The sequence below is a fragment of the Hypanus sabinus genome, chromosome 3, assembly GCF_030144855.1.
Source record: "Hypanus sabinus isolate sHypSab1 chromosome 3, sHypSab1.hap1, whole genome shotgun sequence".
NCBI classification, from domain to species: domain Eukaryota; kingdom Metazoa; phylum Chordata; class Chondrichthyes; order Myliobatiformes; family Dasyatidae; genus Hypanus; species Hypanus sabinus.
The window spans coordinates 185,848,268-185,861,561 of record NC_082708.1 but is presented as its reverse complement, the minus strand read 5'-3'; the positions used below and the strand labels follow the sequence as shown (position 1 = coordinate 185,861,561).

The following is a 13,294-nucleotide window of genomic DNA, read 5'->3' as shown; positions in this document are numbered from 1 at the left end:
TTATTAGCGACCTCCCTTACCTAATATAGTAGTCATTGAGTGTGTGTATTAAGAAACATTAATTTAAAAAGTTGTGCAAAAAAAAAAGCCAAAATAGTGAGGTAGTGCTCCATTTTTGGTACTCTATGGATCCAAAATTTAAAGGTAACAATTAAAGATTAGCTTTATTTGTCGCATGTACATTGAAATTTCTAGTGAAATGTGGCAGTTAACCATATAACAATTACAGCACAGAAACAGGCCATCTCAGCCCTTCTAGTCCGTGCTGACCGCTTACTCTCACCTAGTCCCACTGACCTGCACTCAGCCTATAACCCTCCATTCCTTTCCTGTCCATATACCTATCCAATTTTACATTAAATGACAATATTGAACCTGCCTCTACCACTTCTACTGGAAGCTCATTCCACACAGCTACCACTCTCTGAGTAAAGAAATTCCCCTTTGTGTTACCCTTAAACTTTTGCCCCCTAACTCTCGACTCATGTCCTCTTGTTTGAATCTCCCCTACTCTCAATGGAAAAAGCCTATCCACGTCAACTCTATCTATCCCCTCATAATTTTAAATACCTCTATCAAGTCCCCCCTCAACCTTCTACACTCCAAAGAGTAAAGACCTAACTTGTTCAACCTTTCCCTGTAACTTAGGTGCTGAAACCCGGATACCATTCTTGTAAATCTCCTCTGCACTCTCTCTATTTTGTTGACATCTTTCCTATAATTCAGTGACCAGAACTGTACACAATACTCCAAATTCAGCCTTACCAATGCCTTGTACAATTTTAACATTACATCCCAACTCCTATACTCAATGCTCTGATTTATAAAGGCCAGCATACCAAAAGCTTTCTTTACCACCCTATCCACATGAGATTCCACCTTCAGGGAACTATGCACCATTATTCCTAGATCACTCTGTTCTACTGCATTCCTCAATGCCCTACCATTTACCATGTATGTCCTATTTGGATTATTCCTACCAAAATGTAGCACCTCACACTTATCAGCATTAAACTCCATCTGCCATTGTTCAGCCCACTCTTCTAACTGGCCTAAATCTCTCTGCAAACTTTGAAAACCTATTTCATTATCCACAATGCCACCTACCTTAGTATCATCTGCATACTTACTAATCCAATTTGCCACCCCTTCATCCAGATCATTAATGTATATGACAAACAACATTGGTACAGATCCCTGAGGCACACCACTAGTCACCGGCCTCCAACCTGACAAACAGTTATCCACCACTACTCTCTGGCATCTCCCATCCAGCCACTGTTGAATCCATTTTACTACTTCAATATTAATACCTAACGATTGAACCTTCCTAACTAACCTTCTGTGCGGAACCTTGTCAAAGGCCTTACTGAAGTCCATATAGACAACATCCACTGCTTTACCCTCGTCAACTTTCTTCGTAACCTCTTCAAAAAACGCAATAAGATTTGTTGTACATGACCTTCCATGCACAAGTCCATGCTGACTGTTCCTAATCAGACCCTGTCTATCCAGATAATTACATATACCATCTCTAAGAATACTTTCCATTAATTTACCCACCACTGACGTCAAACTGACAGGGCTATAATTGCTAGGTTTACTCTTAGAACCCTTTTTAAACAATGGAACCACATGAGCAATACGCCAATCCTCCGGCACCATCCCCGCTTCTAATGACATTTGAAATATTTCTGTCAGAGCCCCTGCTATTTCTACACCAACTTCCCTCGAGGTCCTAGGGAATATCCTGTCAGGATCTGGAGATTTATCCACTTTTATATTCCTTAAAAGTGCCAGTACTTCCTCCTCTTTAATCCTCGTAGATTCCATAACTTCCCTACTTGTTTCCCTTATCTTACCCAATTCAATATCCTTCTCCTTAGTGAATACTGAAGAAAAGAAATTGTTCAAAATCTCCCCCATCTCTTTTGGCTTCACACATAACTGTCCACTCTGATTCTCTAAAGGACCAATTTTATCCCTCACTATCCTTTTGCTATTAATATAACTGTAGAAACCCTTTGGATTTATTTTCAGCTTACTTGCCAAAGCAACCTCGTATCTTCTTTTAGCTTTTCTAATTTCTTTCTTAAGATTCTTCTTACATTCCTTATATTCCTCGAGCACCTCATTTACTCCATGCTGCCAATATATATTGTAGATATCTCTCTTTTTCCTAACCAAGTTTCCAATATCCCTTGAAAACCTTGGCTCTTTCAAACTTTCAACCTTTCCTTTCAACCTAACAGGAACATAAAGATTCTGTACCCTCATAATTTCACCTTTAAATGACCTCCATTTCTCTATTACATCCTTCCCATAAAACAAATTGTCCCAATCCACTCCTTCTAAATCCTTTCACATCTCCTCAAAGTTAGCCTTTCTCCAATCAAAAATATCAACCCTGGGTCCAGTCCTATCCTTCTCCATAATTATATTGAAACTAATGGCATTGTGATCACTGGACCCGAAGTGCTCCCCAACATGTACCTCCATCACCTGACCTACCGCATTCCCTAACAGGAGATCCAACACTGCCCCTTCTCTAGTTGGTACCTCTGTATATTGCTGCAAAAAACTATCCTGCACACATTTTACAAATTCCAAACCATCCAGCCCTTTTACAGTATGGGCTTCCCAGTCTATGTGTGGAAAATTAAAATCTCCCACAATCACAACCCTTTGCTTACTACAAATATCTGTCCTTGCAAATTTGCTTCTCCAATTCTCGCTCCCCATTAGGTGGTCCCTATAAATTTTACTACACCTTTCCCATTCCTCAATTCCACCCAAATGGTCTCCCTAGATGAGCCCTCTAATCTATCCTGCCAAAGCACTGCTATAGTATTTTCTCTGACAAGCAACTCAACACCTCCCCCCTTGTCCCTCCGATTCTATCACACCTGAAGCAACGAAATCCAGGAATATTTAGTTGCCAATCACACCCCTCCTGCAACCATGTTTCACTAATAGCTACAACATCATATTTCCAGGTATCAATCCATGCTCTAAGCTTATCCACCTTTCTTACAATGCTCCTAGCATTAAAATAAATGCACTTAAGAAATTCTCCACCTCTTACTTTCTGTTTATCTCTAACAGTACAAAGAACTTTACTGTCTTTTTCTTCCTTCTCCCATATATCTGTTCCTACACTCTGATTCCCCTCCCCCCTTGTATCTAGTTTAAATCCACTGGAGCCTCTCTAGCAAACCTACCTGCAAGAATATTTGTCCCCCTCCAGTTCAGATGTAAATTGTCCAGCCGGAACAGGTCCCACCTTCCCTGGAAAACTGCCTAATTATCTATTTACAATGTACTGTGTATGTACTCAAAATGGCTTCTTTGGTTTGCTAGAGTAGGAATGCTTTTATGTCTGATAAGTGTTTTTTTCTCGCAGTTGTTTAGCTTTGGACTTGCTGATATGGGGATTATATTCATTTGTTAACCAATGGGGAATGTTATTTTGTCTTGTGGGGCTGGGAGCTTGAGGGTTTCGCGGTCTTTTCAGGGGAAGCGGGAAGGAGACGCCGAGGAAGGTGGACGTGCGCTGCACTGCTCGGTCGACCACCGGGGTGGTCCCAGGTGCGAGGACGTGGAGGTCGGAGGCAAGTGACGAGGGGTCGAATGGTTCGATGGTTGAGCTCCAACGATGTGCACTAAACTGACTGAACTTTGATAAGTTGGCGCCTTTTGCTTTAGTTTCTTTTCCTTCATATATACTGCATTGCATTAGTTTTAGTAAAATCTTTAAAGTGTATTCCGTAACGATATCTAGTGTGAGTTTGATATTGTGTGTGGTACGCGCGGCATAAACTTGATTCTCACAGCACCTGCGTGTATGGGAGGTGGGGTTGGTGAGTGGCTGGATCTCCTTTTCCCCTAGACTAGACATATACCAGCCTGTTGAGTAAGTGTTACATCTATAAATCTGAAGCCCTCCCTCCTGCACCATGTCTTCAGCCACGTGTTGATCTGCACTATCTTACTATTTCTAAACCCACCTGCACGTGGCACTGGTAGCAATCCTGAGATTGCTATCCTGGAGGTCCTGTCCTTTAACTTGGCACCTAGTTCCCTAAACGCACCTTTCAGGACCTCTTCACTCTTCCTACCCACGTCATTGATCCCTGGCTGCTCACCCTCCCTCTTGAGAATACTGAGAACTCGATCTGAGATATCGCGGACCCTGGCACCAGGGAGGCAACAGACCATCCGGGATTCTGGATCTCTTCCACAGAACCGCCTATCTGTCCCCCTAACTATCGAATCCCCTATCACTACTGCTCTCCTCTTTAACCTCCTTCCCTTCTGAGCTGAGGGTCCAGTCTCAGTGCCAGAGATGCAACCACTGCAACTTGTCCCTGGTAGGTTGTCCCCACCAACAGTATCCAAAACGGTATACTTATTGTTGATGGGAACGGCCACAGGGTGCTCTGCTCTTCCTGTCTATTCCACTTCCCTCTCCTGACAGTCACCCAACTACCTGTCTCCTGACTCTTAGGGGTGACAGTCTCCCTGAAACTCCTGTCTATTTCTGCCTCTGCCTCCCGAATGATCCGAAGTTCATCCAGCTCCAGCTCCAGTTCCCTAACTCGGTTTGTCAGGAGCTGCAGCTGGATGCACCTTTCGCAGGTGTAGTCATCAGGGACAGCTGTGCTCACCCTGACTTCCCACATACTGCATACAGAGCACTCGACTGCCCTAACTGCTGCCTCCATTGCCTACCCCTAAGGTAATTAAATTAATTAAAGGATCTTACCCGGCCTCACCTCACCTGGAGTGAAGCTCGTACTCAGCCTCTGCTCGCTATTTAAATTCTCCCGCTGCCTCACGGGCCGACTTTCATGCGCTGCGCAGTTGTGCCCCATTCAAACCTCGCCTCTGCCTGATTGAGCCAAAGCTGACCCACTCTGCCTCGGTTCACTCAACAAATTTGCGTCAACAGATTTGAAGATGTGCTGAGGGCAGCCCACAAGCGTCCGACATTGCCCGTCCACACCTTCCCTATGCTTCCTAACCCGTACGTCTTTGGAATGTAGAAGGAAACTGGAGCACTTGGAGAAAATTTAGGTGGTCTCACAAGGAGAATATACAAGATCCTTATAGACAGCAGTGGTCCTTCCAAACACTGCCAGTGTAAGGCATTATGCTAACCACCACGATATAGTGCCTTCCTAAACTGCCTTGGCAGTAGTTGGAAGTTTATAGAATATGGGTAAACACAAAGTACACTGCAGATGCTGTGGTCAGATTAAAACAAACAAGCTGGATGAACTCAGCAGGTCGGGCAGCATCCGTTGAAAGGAGCAGTCAACGTTTCGGGCTGAGACCCTTCGTCAGGACTGAAGGAGGAGGGGGCAGGGGTCCCCCTGCTTCCCCTCCCCCACCCTTTGATCTTTCCTCTGATTGGTTTTTCACCCTTCCCCACCTTCTTTGTAGGGCCCCTGCCCCCTCCTTCTTCAGTCCTGATGAAGGGTCTCGGCCCGAAATGTTGACTGCTCCTTTCAAAGGATGCTGCCCGACCTGCTGAGTTCATCCAGCTTGTTTGTATGTGTTTATAGAATATGGGTATTTTTGTGATTGGATGTCTGATCCTAGCATTGTTCCACAGGAACCAATGATGGAGCCCGTACTATTTGTAATAGATGAGAATGATTTGGATATGAATCTGAGTGGCACAATCACCAAGCCTGCCGATGATTGGTGGAGAAGTTGACAGTGTGGCTGGTAGTCTTTGGCTATGTGGTAATATTAATATTTTTGTGAAATAGGCTGAGAAATGGAGTTTAAAGTTGGTGTGAGGTGATGCATTCTAGGAAAACGAATGAGGCTGGGACAAAGTTCAAAGTAAATTTATTATCAGTATGTTGAGTACTGTGCAAAAATCTTCGGCATATTTATATAGCTAGGGTCACTAAGATTTATGCACATGTATATTTGTCAATGTGAAGCAGAGAGTGAGTTTATAAATCTGGCAGGAACAAAAGGTGTTGGGAATGGTGAGAGTGGACTGCTGCAGCAGGGGTGTGGGAAAGGAGGAGTACTGGGGCGGGGGTGGTGTGGGTGCAGACACACCCAGCCCTGAGACACCAGGCAAGGTCATTTGATACTGAACAATTGGTTTATTGATCGTTGCTGAATGTCTCTGGTGCTTCCCACTCCCTCCCCTCTCTCTTCCCCTTTTCCCAACCATGATTCCGCTCTCCCTGCCCCCTTCCCACTCTCAGTCCACAATAGAGACCCAGATCAGAATCAGGTTTATCATCACTGACGTATGTCATGAATTTGTTTTTTTTATGACTGCAGTACAGTGCAATACATAAAATTACTACAGTACTGTGCAAAAGTCTTAGCCTCCCTAGCTATGTATTTGTGCCTAAGACTTTTGCACAATATTGTATACTATATACAACAGAGAATTGTCTCCAACAGCCAGCCACAAAGCAAAGAGCCCCAGTGGAACATCATGAACATAAGATTTTTGGGAGTATTGAGAGCAGGGGATCTAGGTATGCTGCTCGGAAGACCCTTGAGTGTGAAGAGCTTGTCTAGCATACGGATTAAAGTATTACCTGGTGCATTGTAATACAAGGAAAACAATAACAGAACACAGACTAATGTGTAGCAGCTACAGAAACAGTGCAGTGCAGGTAGACATTAATGTACAAAATTATAACCAAGCAGATTGTGAGATTTCGAGTCCATCTTATCATACTAAGGAACCATTCCATAGCTTTATAATGGCCTGTTTCCATGGAAGGAAGTAGAAAGGCTATAAAAGGACTTGGACAGATTAGGAGAATGGCAAAGTAGTTGATGGAATACAGTGTTGGAGAGTGTATGGTCATGCACTTTGATAAAAGGAACAAAAGCACAGACTATTTTCTAAACTGGCAGAAAATTCAAAATTCCATGGATTAAGGGGGCTTGGGAGTCCTTGTGCAGGATTCCCTAAAGGTCTAAATGGAGAGGATGTTTGTGTTGTCCAGGTGGTCTAAAGCCATGTGGAGATCCATTGAAATTGCGTCTGCTGTTGACCTATGGTGATGATAGGCAAATTGCAATGGGTCCAGGTCCTTGCTGAGGCAGGAGTTCAGTCTAGTCATGACCAACCTCCAAAGCATTTCATCACTGTCGATGTGACGGCTGCCGGGCAATAGTCATTAAGGCAGCCCACATATATTCTTTTTAGGCACTGGTTTAATTGTTGTCTTTTTGAAGCCAGTGGGAACTTCTGCCCATTGCAGTGAGAGGTTGAAAATGTCCTTGAGTACTCTGCTAGTTGGCACAGGTTTTCAGAGCCTTACCAGGTACTCCATCAATTCCGCCTTGGGAGGGTTCACTCTCTTTAAAGACAGCCTAACATCGGCGTCTGAGACAGAGATCACAGGGTCATCGGGTGCAGCATATGTTTGGCCCATATCTATGTGAACTTTTCATATCTACATACCTATCAAAATGTATTTTAACTGTCATTATTGTTGTACCTCAACCACTTCCTCCGGCAGCTCCTTGCATATGTGCACTACCTTCAGCGCCTATTTTTACAATAGTTCTACTGACCAGTCGTATTGCCATCTGATACGGGAATTGCAAGGCATCTGACTGCATGACCCTACAAAGCATAGTGAGGACTGCTGAGGGGATCATCGGGGTCTCTCTTCCACTTTCTCGAGATATTTATTAGGAGCACTGCCGACACAGGATCCCTAGCTTTGCCGAGGAACCCTAGCAACCATCCCACAATCTTTTTGACCCCCTACCATAGGCAGGAGGTACAGGAGGACTGTTGGGATGGGAAACAACATCTTCGCCCAGGCCGTGAGACTGCTGAACTCCCTGACACTACTCTGCTCTCATCACCCTCTTCTAAATACATCAACCAAACATAACAGCAGAACTGAAGATCAACATAAGACTTCAAGTAAGCATCCTTCTTGTAGAAAATGGATGACATTATGGGCTGAGACCCTTTATCAGGACTGAAAAGAAAGGGGGAAGAAGCCAGTCCTTCCTTTACAGTCCTGGTGAAGGCTCTTGGCTTGAAGTGTCAATTGTCTATTTCTCTCCATTGATGCTGCCTGACCTGCTGACTTCCTCCAGCATTTTGTGTGTGTTCTTGATTAAAATACCTTGAAGCTGTTTCATTAAGTCTACAGTGATTGTACTTGCAAAAATGCCAACAAGTTATGAACCATATGATTGGCAAAACAAGAATAAATAACATCGGCAAAGACAAGCTGTAGTCTTCGTGCAGAGCTTCAGACTTCTGTCGAATGGTATACTTGGGTTGACACGTCCTGCTGTTGCCTCAGTTCACAATAATGTAATCGCTGGTTAGATTGGGCTGGCAAGGAACCCAGGCACAGAAGCACTGAGGACACAGTATGATAGAGTGTCACATTCAGGGTTTCCCACCATCACTGACAATACAGCCTTTCATTTGTGGGTTCAGATATTGTTACACTATGCAAATCTACTTGGCATCTAACGTCAGCACCGAATGTACCATTTAAAGTTTAAAGCAGCCACAATTCCTTCTTGAACATTGTGTAAAAAAAACACTTTACAACAGAGCCCAACACCCACTCAAGGCACTGCCAGATTCTGAGGCCATTTCTTCAGTGTTCCAAGTAAATACATTATTAATTTAGAGACAGACAGTATATGTCACTATATGTAACCCTGAGATTCATTTTCTTGTGGGCATTCTTAGTAAATTTAATGACCATCAATGGAGTCAATTAAAAACCACACACGATGATGGTTGAGGAGTAATAACTGTTCCTGAACCTGGTGCTGTGGGTCCTGAGGCTCCTGTACCTTCTTCCTGATGGCAGCAGTGAGAAGAGAGTGTGCTAATCTCTAACCTGCATGAATTCTCCTCTACCTCTGTTGCATAGCCCAGCACGCAAATATGAACAGCTTTAACTACAGACCACAGCTCAGAGTTGGAGTGAGGTTTGTGAAAGATAAGGTACAATTGTTGGAGAAAGAACCATTTAGAAAAACATGCAAATGCGGAGTGTCTTTCACAATAAATGATTAACCTACTGCACTTGAGATCAGTGGTGCATTTCTTAGCTGTTGTTACATAATGATAAGCTACTGATACAGGCACTGATCCCTGGTTATTGTTTAAAAGTCTCAGTAAAGAACCAAATTACACATACTTCTGGTGGCCACTTTATTAGGTACACCTGCTCGTGATTGCAAATATCTAATCTGGCAATTATGTAACAGCAACTCGTATGCTGGGATAGCAGGACTTTCATATGAAGAAAGACTGGATCAACTGGGTTTATACTCACTGGAATTTAGAAGATTGAGGGGGGATCTTATTGAAACGTATAAAATTCTAAAGGGATTGGACAGACTAGATGCAAGAAGATTGTTTCTGATGTTGGGGGAGTCCAGAATGAGGGGTCACAGTTTAAGGATAAAGGGGAAGCCTTTTAGGACCGAGATGAGGAAAAACTTCTTCACAGAGAGTGGTGAATCTGTGGAATTCTCTGCCACAGGAAACAGTTGAGGCCGGTTCATTGGCTATATTTAAGAGGAAGTTAGATATGGCCCTTGTGGCTAAAGGGATCAGGGAGTATGGAGAGAAAGCAAGTACAGGGTTCTGAGTTGGATGATCAGCCATGATCATACTGAATGGCGGTGCAGGCTCGAAGGGCCGTATGGCCTACTCCTGCACCTACTTTCTATGTTTCTATGATGCAGTCAAGAAACAGGGACACATCTTTTTATGAGAGAGAGATGTCAAATTACTGGGTGAAAGAGTAGTCCATGGCATACTACAAGTCTGTGTCTTTATTGTTGATTTGCTGCAGGCTTGAGTGCTCGGTGGAGGGTGCTGATACTTTTTTGCTGGTGTTGGGGGGGGGGTGTTGTTGCTTTGCCGGAGGTGGGAGCTGGGGGGGGGAATCTTTGGGGTTCTAACATTTAACTGTCATTCATTCTTTGGAGCACTCTGTTTTCGTAGATGTTCGTGAAGAAAAATAATTTCAGGATGTGTATTGTAGACATTTCCCTGACATTAAATATACCTGTTGAAAGCTGTTGAAGTTCAGTTGTTGTTCAGCCCAAACATCAGAATGGGGAAGAAATGTGATCTGAGTGACTTTGACCGTGGAATGATTGTTGGTGCCAGACGGGTGGTTTGAGTATCTCAGAAACTGCTGACCTCCTGGGATTTTCACACACAGTTTCTAGAGTTTACAGAGAATGGTGTAAAAAAACAGAATGTTGGTTCTGTGGGCGAAAATGCCTTGTTAATGCGAGTGGTCAGAGGAGAACGACCAGACTGGTTCAAGCTGACAGGAAGGTGGCCACAAGATATAACAGCGGTGTGCAGAAGAACATCTCAGATCACAAAATACATCAAACCGTGAAGTGGATGGGCTACAGCAGCGGAAGTCCACAAACATACACTCAGTGGCCACTTTATTAGCTACGGAAGGTATATACTGCCATGAAGTTAATTTTCTTTCAGGCATTTACATGAAGATGAAGAAATACATTAGAATTTAAGAAAAAAAACTATACATAAAGACTGACAAACAACCAATATGCAAAAGACAAATAGTGCAAATAAAATAAAGTATGCTGTATATTTAAATAAATAATACTGAAAACATGAGTGGTAATGAGTAGTTGAAGTGAGTTTGCAGGTTGTGTCGTGCAATCAGTTCAGTTGGCTTATATTGAGAAAATCAGAAATCACCCTTGTAGGTAATTATCCAAACCTTGCAGCAAAAGATTTGGGAATAAACCTCCTTCCCAGCCTTCATGCAGGCATTCACAAGCCCCTTATTCTGTAACTCCCTGGCTACAGGCTTGATTTCTGATTTTCTCAATGTAAGACTTATTCAGTTATTGTACAGTACCTTGGATCGCGTGTGTTGATATCTGTCTTAGTATTGGCTCCTCTGACAAAAATTTCTTTGACCCACTATACCCCGGTCATTTACAATGCCTAATCTATTGTATTAACTTATTTTCCAGGTAGAAAAGTTTAATGGTTCGTTTGAAATTGCAACTCAGTGTAACCTATCAAATATTGAAAGGCCTAGATAGAGTGGAGAAGATGTTTCCTATAGTGAGCTAGCCTAGGACCAGAGGGCACAGCCTCTGAATTGAAGGACAGAAATGAGGAGGAATTTCTTTAGCCAGAGGCTGGTGAATCTGTGGTATTTATTGCCACAGACAGCTGTGGAACCAAGTCTTTGGGTATATTTAAAGTGAAATTTGAAAGATTCTTGATTAGAAAGGGTGTCACAGGTTACAGAGGAAGGCAGAAGGACGATCGACCTTGATGGAATGGCTGAGCTGACTCAATGGGCTGAATGGCAGAATTCTCCTGCTATTTCTTGTTGCCTTACAGTCTAACAGCATATTGCTGCTGCTGTGAGAATTGCAGATGGTTTGGGAAAGGATTTTTCTTGTGAATTGACCCCATCATATTGCTACTCTCACTGGGGTTGGCTGCTGTGTGCAAATCTAGAAAAGGGTGAAAAAAGTTGGTGGTTCAAAGTATAAAGGCCCCAACTTTATCCGATTCTGAGTGAAACCATGGTAGATAGCTGAAACCCTGCAATTTCTCAGGTACTAAAAAACCCATTAGGCTCCTAAACCAGTGTGGATACCTTACTCACCCCAACACTGAACTGGATCAGTGAACACAACCTGGGGACTCAGTTTCAGGGACTCGCCAACTCAGTGTGTATTATGACTTGTTGTTTTCTATTTGCAAAAATTCTCCTCATCTGCACGTTGGCTGCTTGTCCATCTCTGTGTGTGGTTTTTTGTTGATTCTATTGTATTTCTCTGTTCCACTGTGAATGCCTGCACTAGTGGTATAAGTAGAAAGTGAATAGTAGGTGGGGTAGTGAAGGTGACAAACTCCCTGTGTATTCTGATAATAAATTTGCACACTGCTGTTCAAAGTCTTAGGCATTATTTATATATATATATGTGTGTGTGTGTGTGTGTGTGTGTGTGTACATAGGTATACACATATATAGCTAGGGTGCCTGACTTTTGTGCAGTACTGTAGTAATTTTATATATTGTACTGTACTGCTGCCAGTGCCCTAATGCCCTTCCCTTGGACAACATCGGTGGCGTGGAGAGGGGAGACTTGCAGCTTGGGCAACTGCCGGTCTTCCATTTAAAAAAAAAACCCTGCCCAGGCTTGCACCCTGGAAACTTTCCAAGATGCAAATCCATGGTCTATTGAGACTAATGGAGGCCTACATGTACTGCTGCCACAGAAAGCAATGTATTTCATGTTGTGTGAGGGATGATACACCTGATTCTGATATGGGTCTCTGTTGTGGACTGAGAGTGGAAAGCGGGGCAGGGAGAGGGGAATCATGGTTGGGAAAAGGGGAAGGGAGTGGAAAGCACCAGAGAGACATTCTATAATGATCAATAAATTAATAGTTTTGAATCAGATGACCTTGCCTGGTGTCTCGGGGCTGGGTGTGTCTGCACCTACACCACACCCCTCCCCCCACTTCTCTGTCACCAGTCCCACAGCCCTCTCGCAGTGCTCCATCCTCACCATTTCCAGCATCCTTTGCTCCTGCCAGATTTACAATCTGGCTCTCCGTTCCACGTTGACAAATACAGTACTGTGCAAAAGTCTTAGGCACCCCAGCTATATACACGTGCCTCAGACTTTTGCACAGTAATGCACATGCTACTTTTTTAGTGAGGTTCTTACTTCAAGTTGTTATCCAGGCATGGTTGCTGCACTTATTTCAGATGGGTTATTGTTCTTGGCTGTAATGTTGTTGGCTATTTAAAATATGGAAGAGAATGTCAAACTCAAATGGGTCAAGGACAGTAGAAGCAGACAGATGAATTGTCTTTGTTCCTGTCAATGTTTTTGGAGATGGAGGCTGCCATTGTGTGGAACTGTTTTACATCCTCCATTTTGTGAGATGAAGTTGCTTTGCTTTCTGTGTTTTAAAGTGGACACCATGTTGATTCAGGTAATGGACTAGTGATTATTTCCAAATAAGAAGTTATTTGTGGGGTGTCTTTGATATAACATGCAGGTTTGTGAATATTGGGGTCTTTGCCTGCCTGGAATGATTGAACTTAAGTTACTGAAGAGAACAAAGAGCCATAAATTACCGACTGTCACTTGCTGGGAAAAGGGCAATAAATGGATGCAGAGCCAATAAAAAGGTGTTAAAGGTCAGACACATGACCTAAAGCCAATGTCATTGAAAGGCAGCATTTGAATTGGTAAGAAGCAAGTATAAAAGTGGCCA

General features: G+C 43.3%; 1 protein-coding gene across 2 annotated transcripts in view; it reads left to right on the top strand.

Moving 5' to 3' along the window:
• The window catches only part of sema4f (sema domain, immunoglobulin domain (Ig), transmembrane domain (TM) and short cytoplasmic domain, (semaphorin) 4F), a 174,555-nt gene that overhangs the window by 117,618 nt on the left and 43,643 nt on the right, over nt 1-13,294 (top strand). The gene's annotated exons all lie outside the window — the stretch shown is intronic.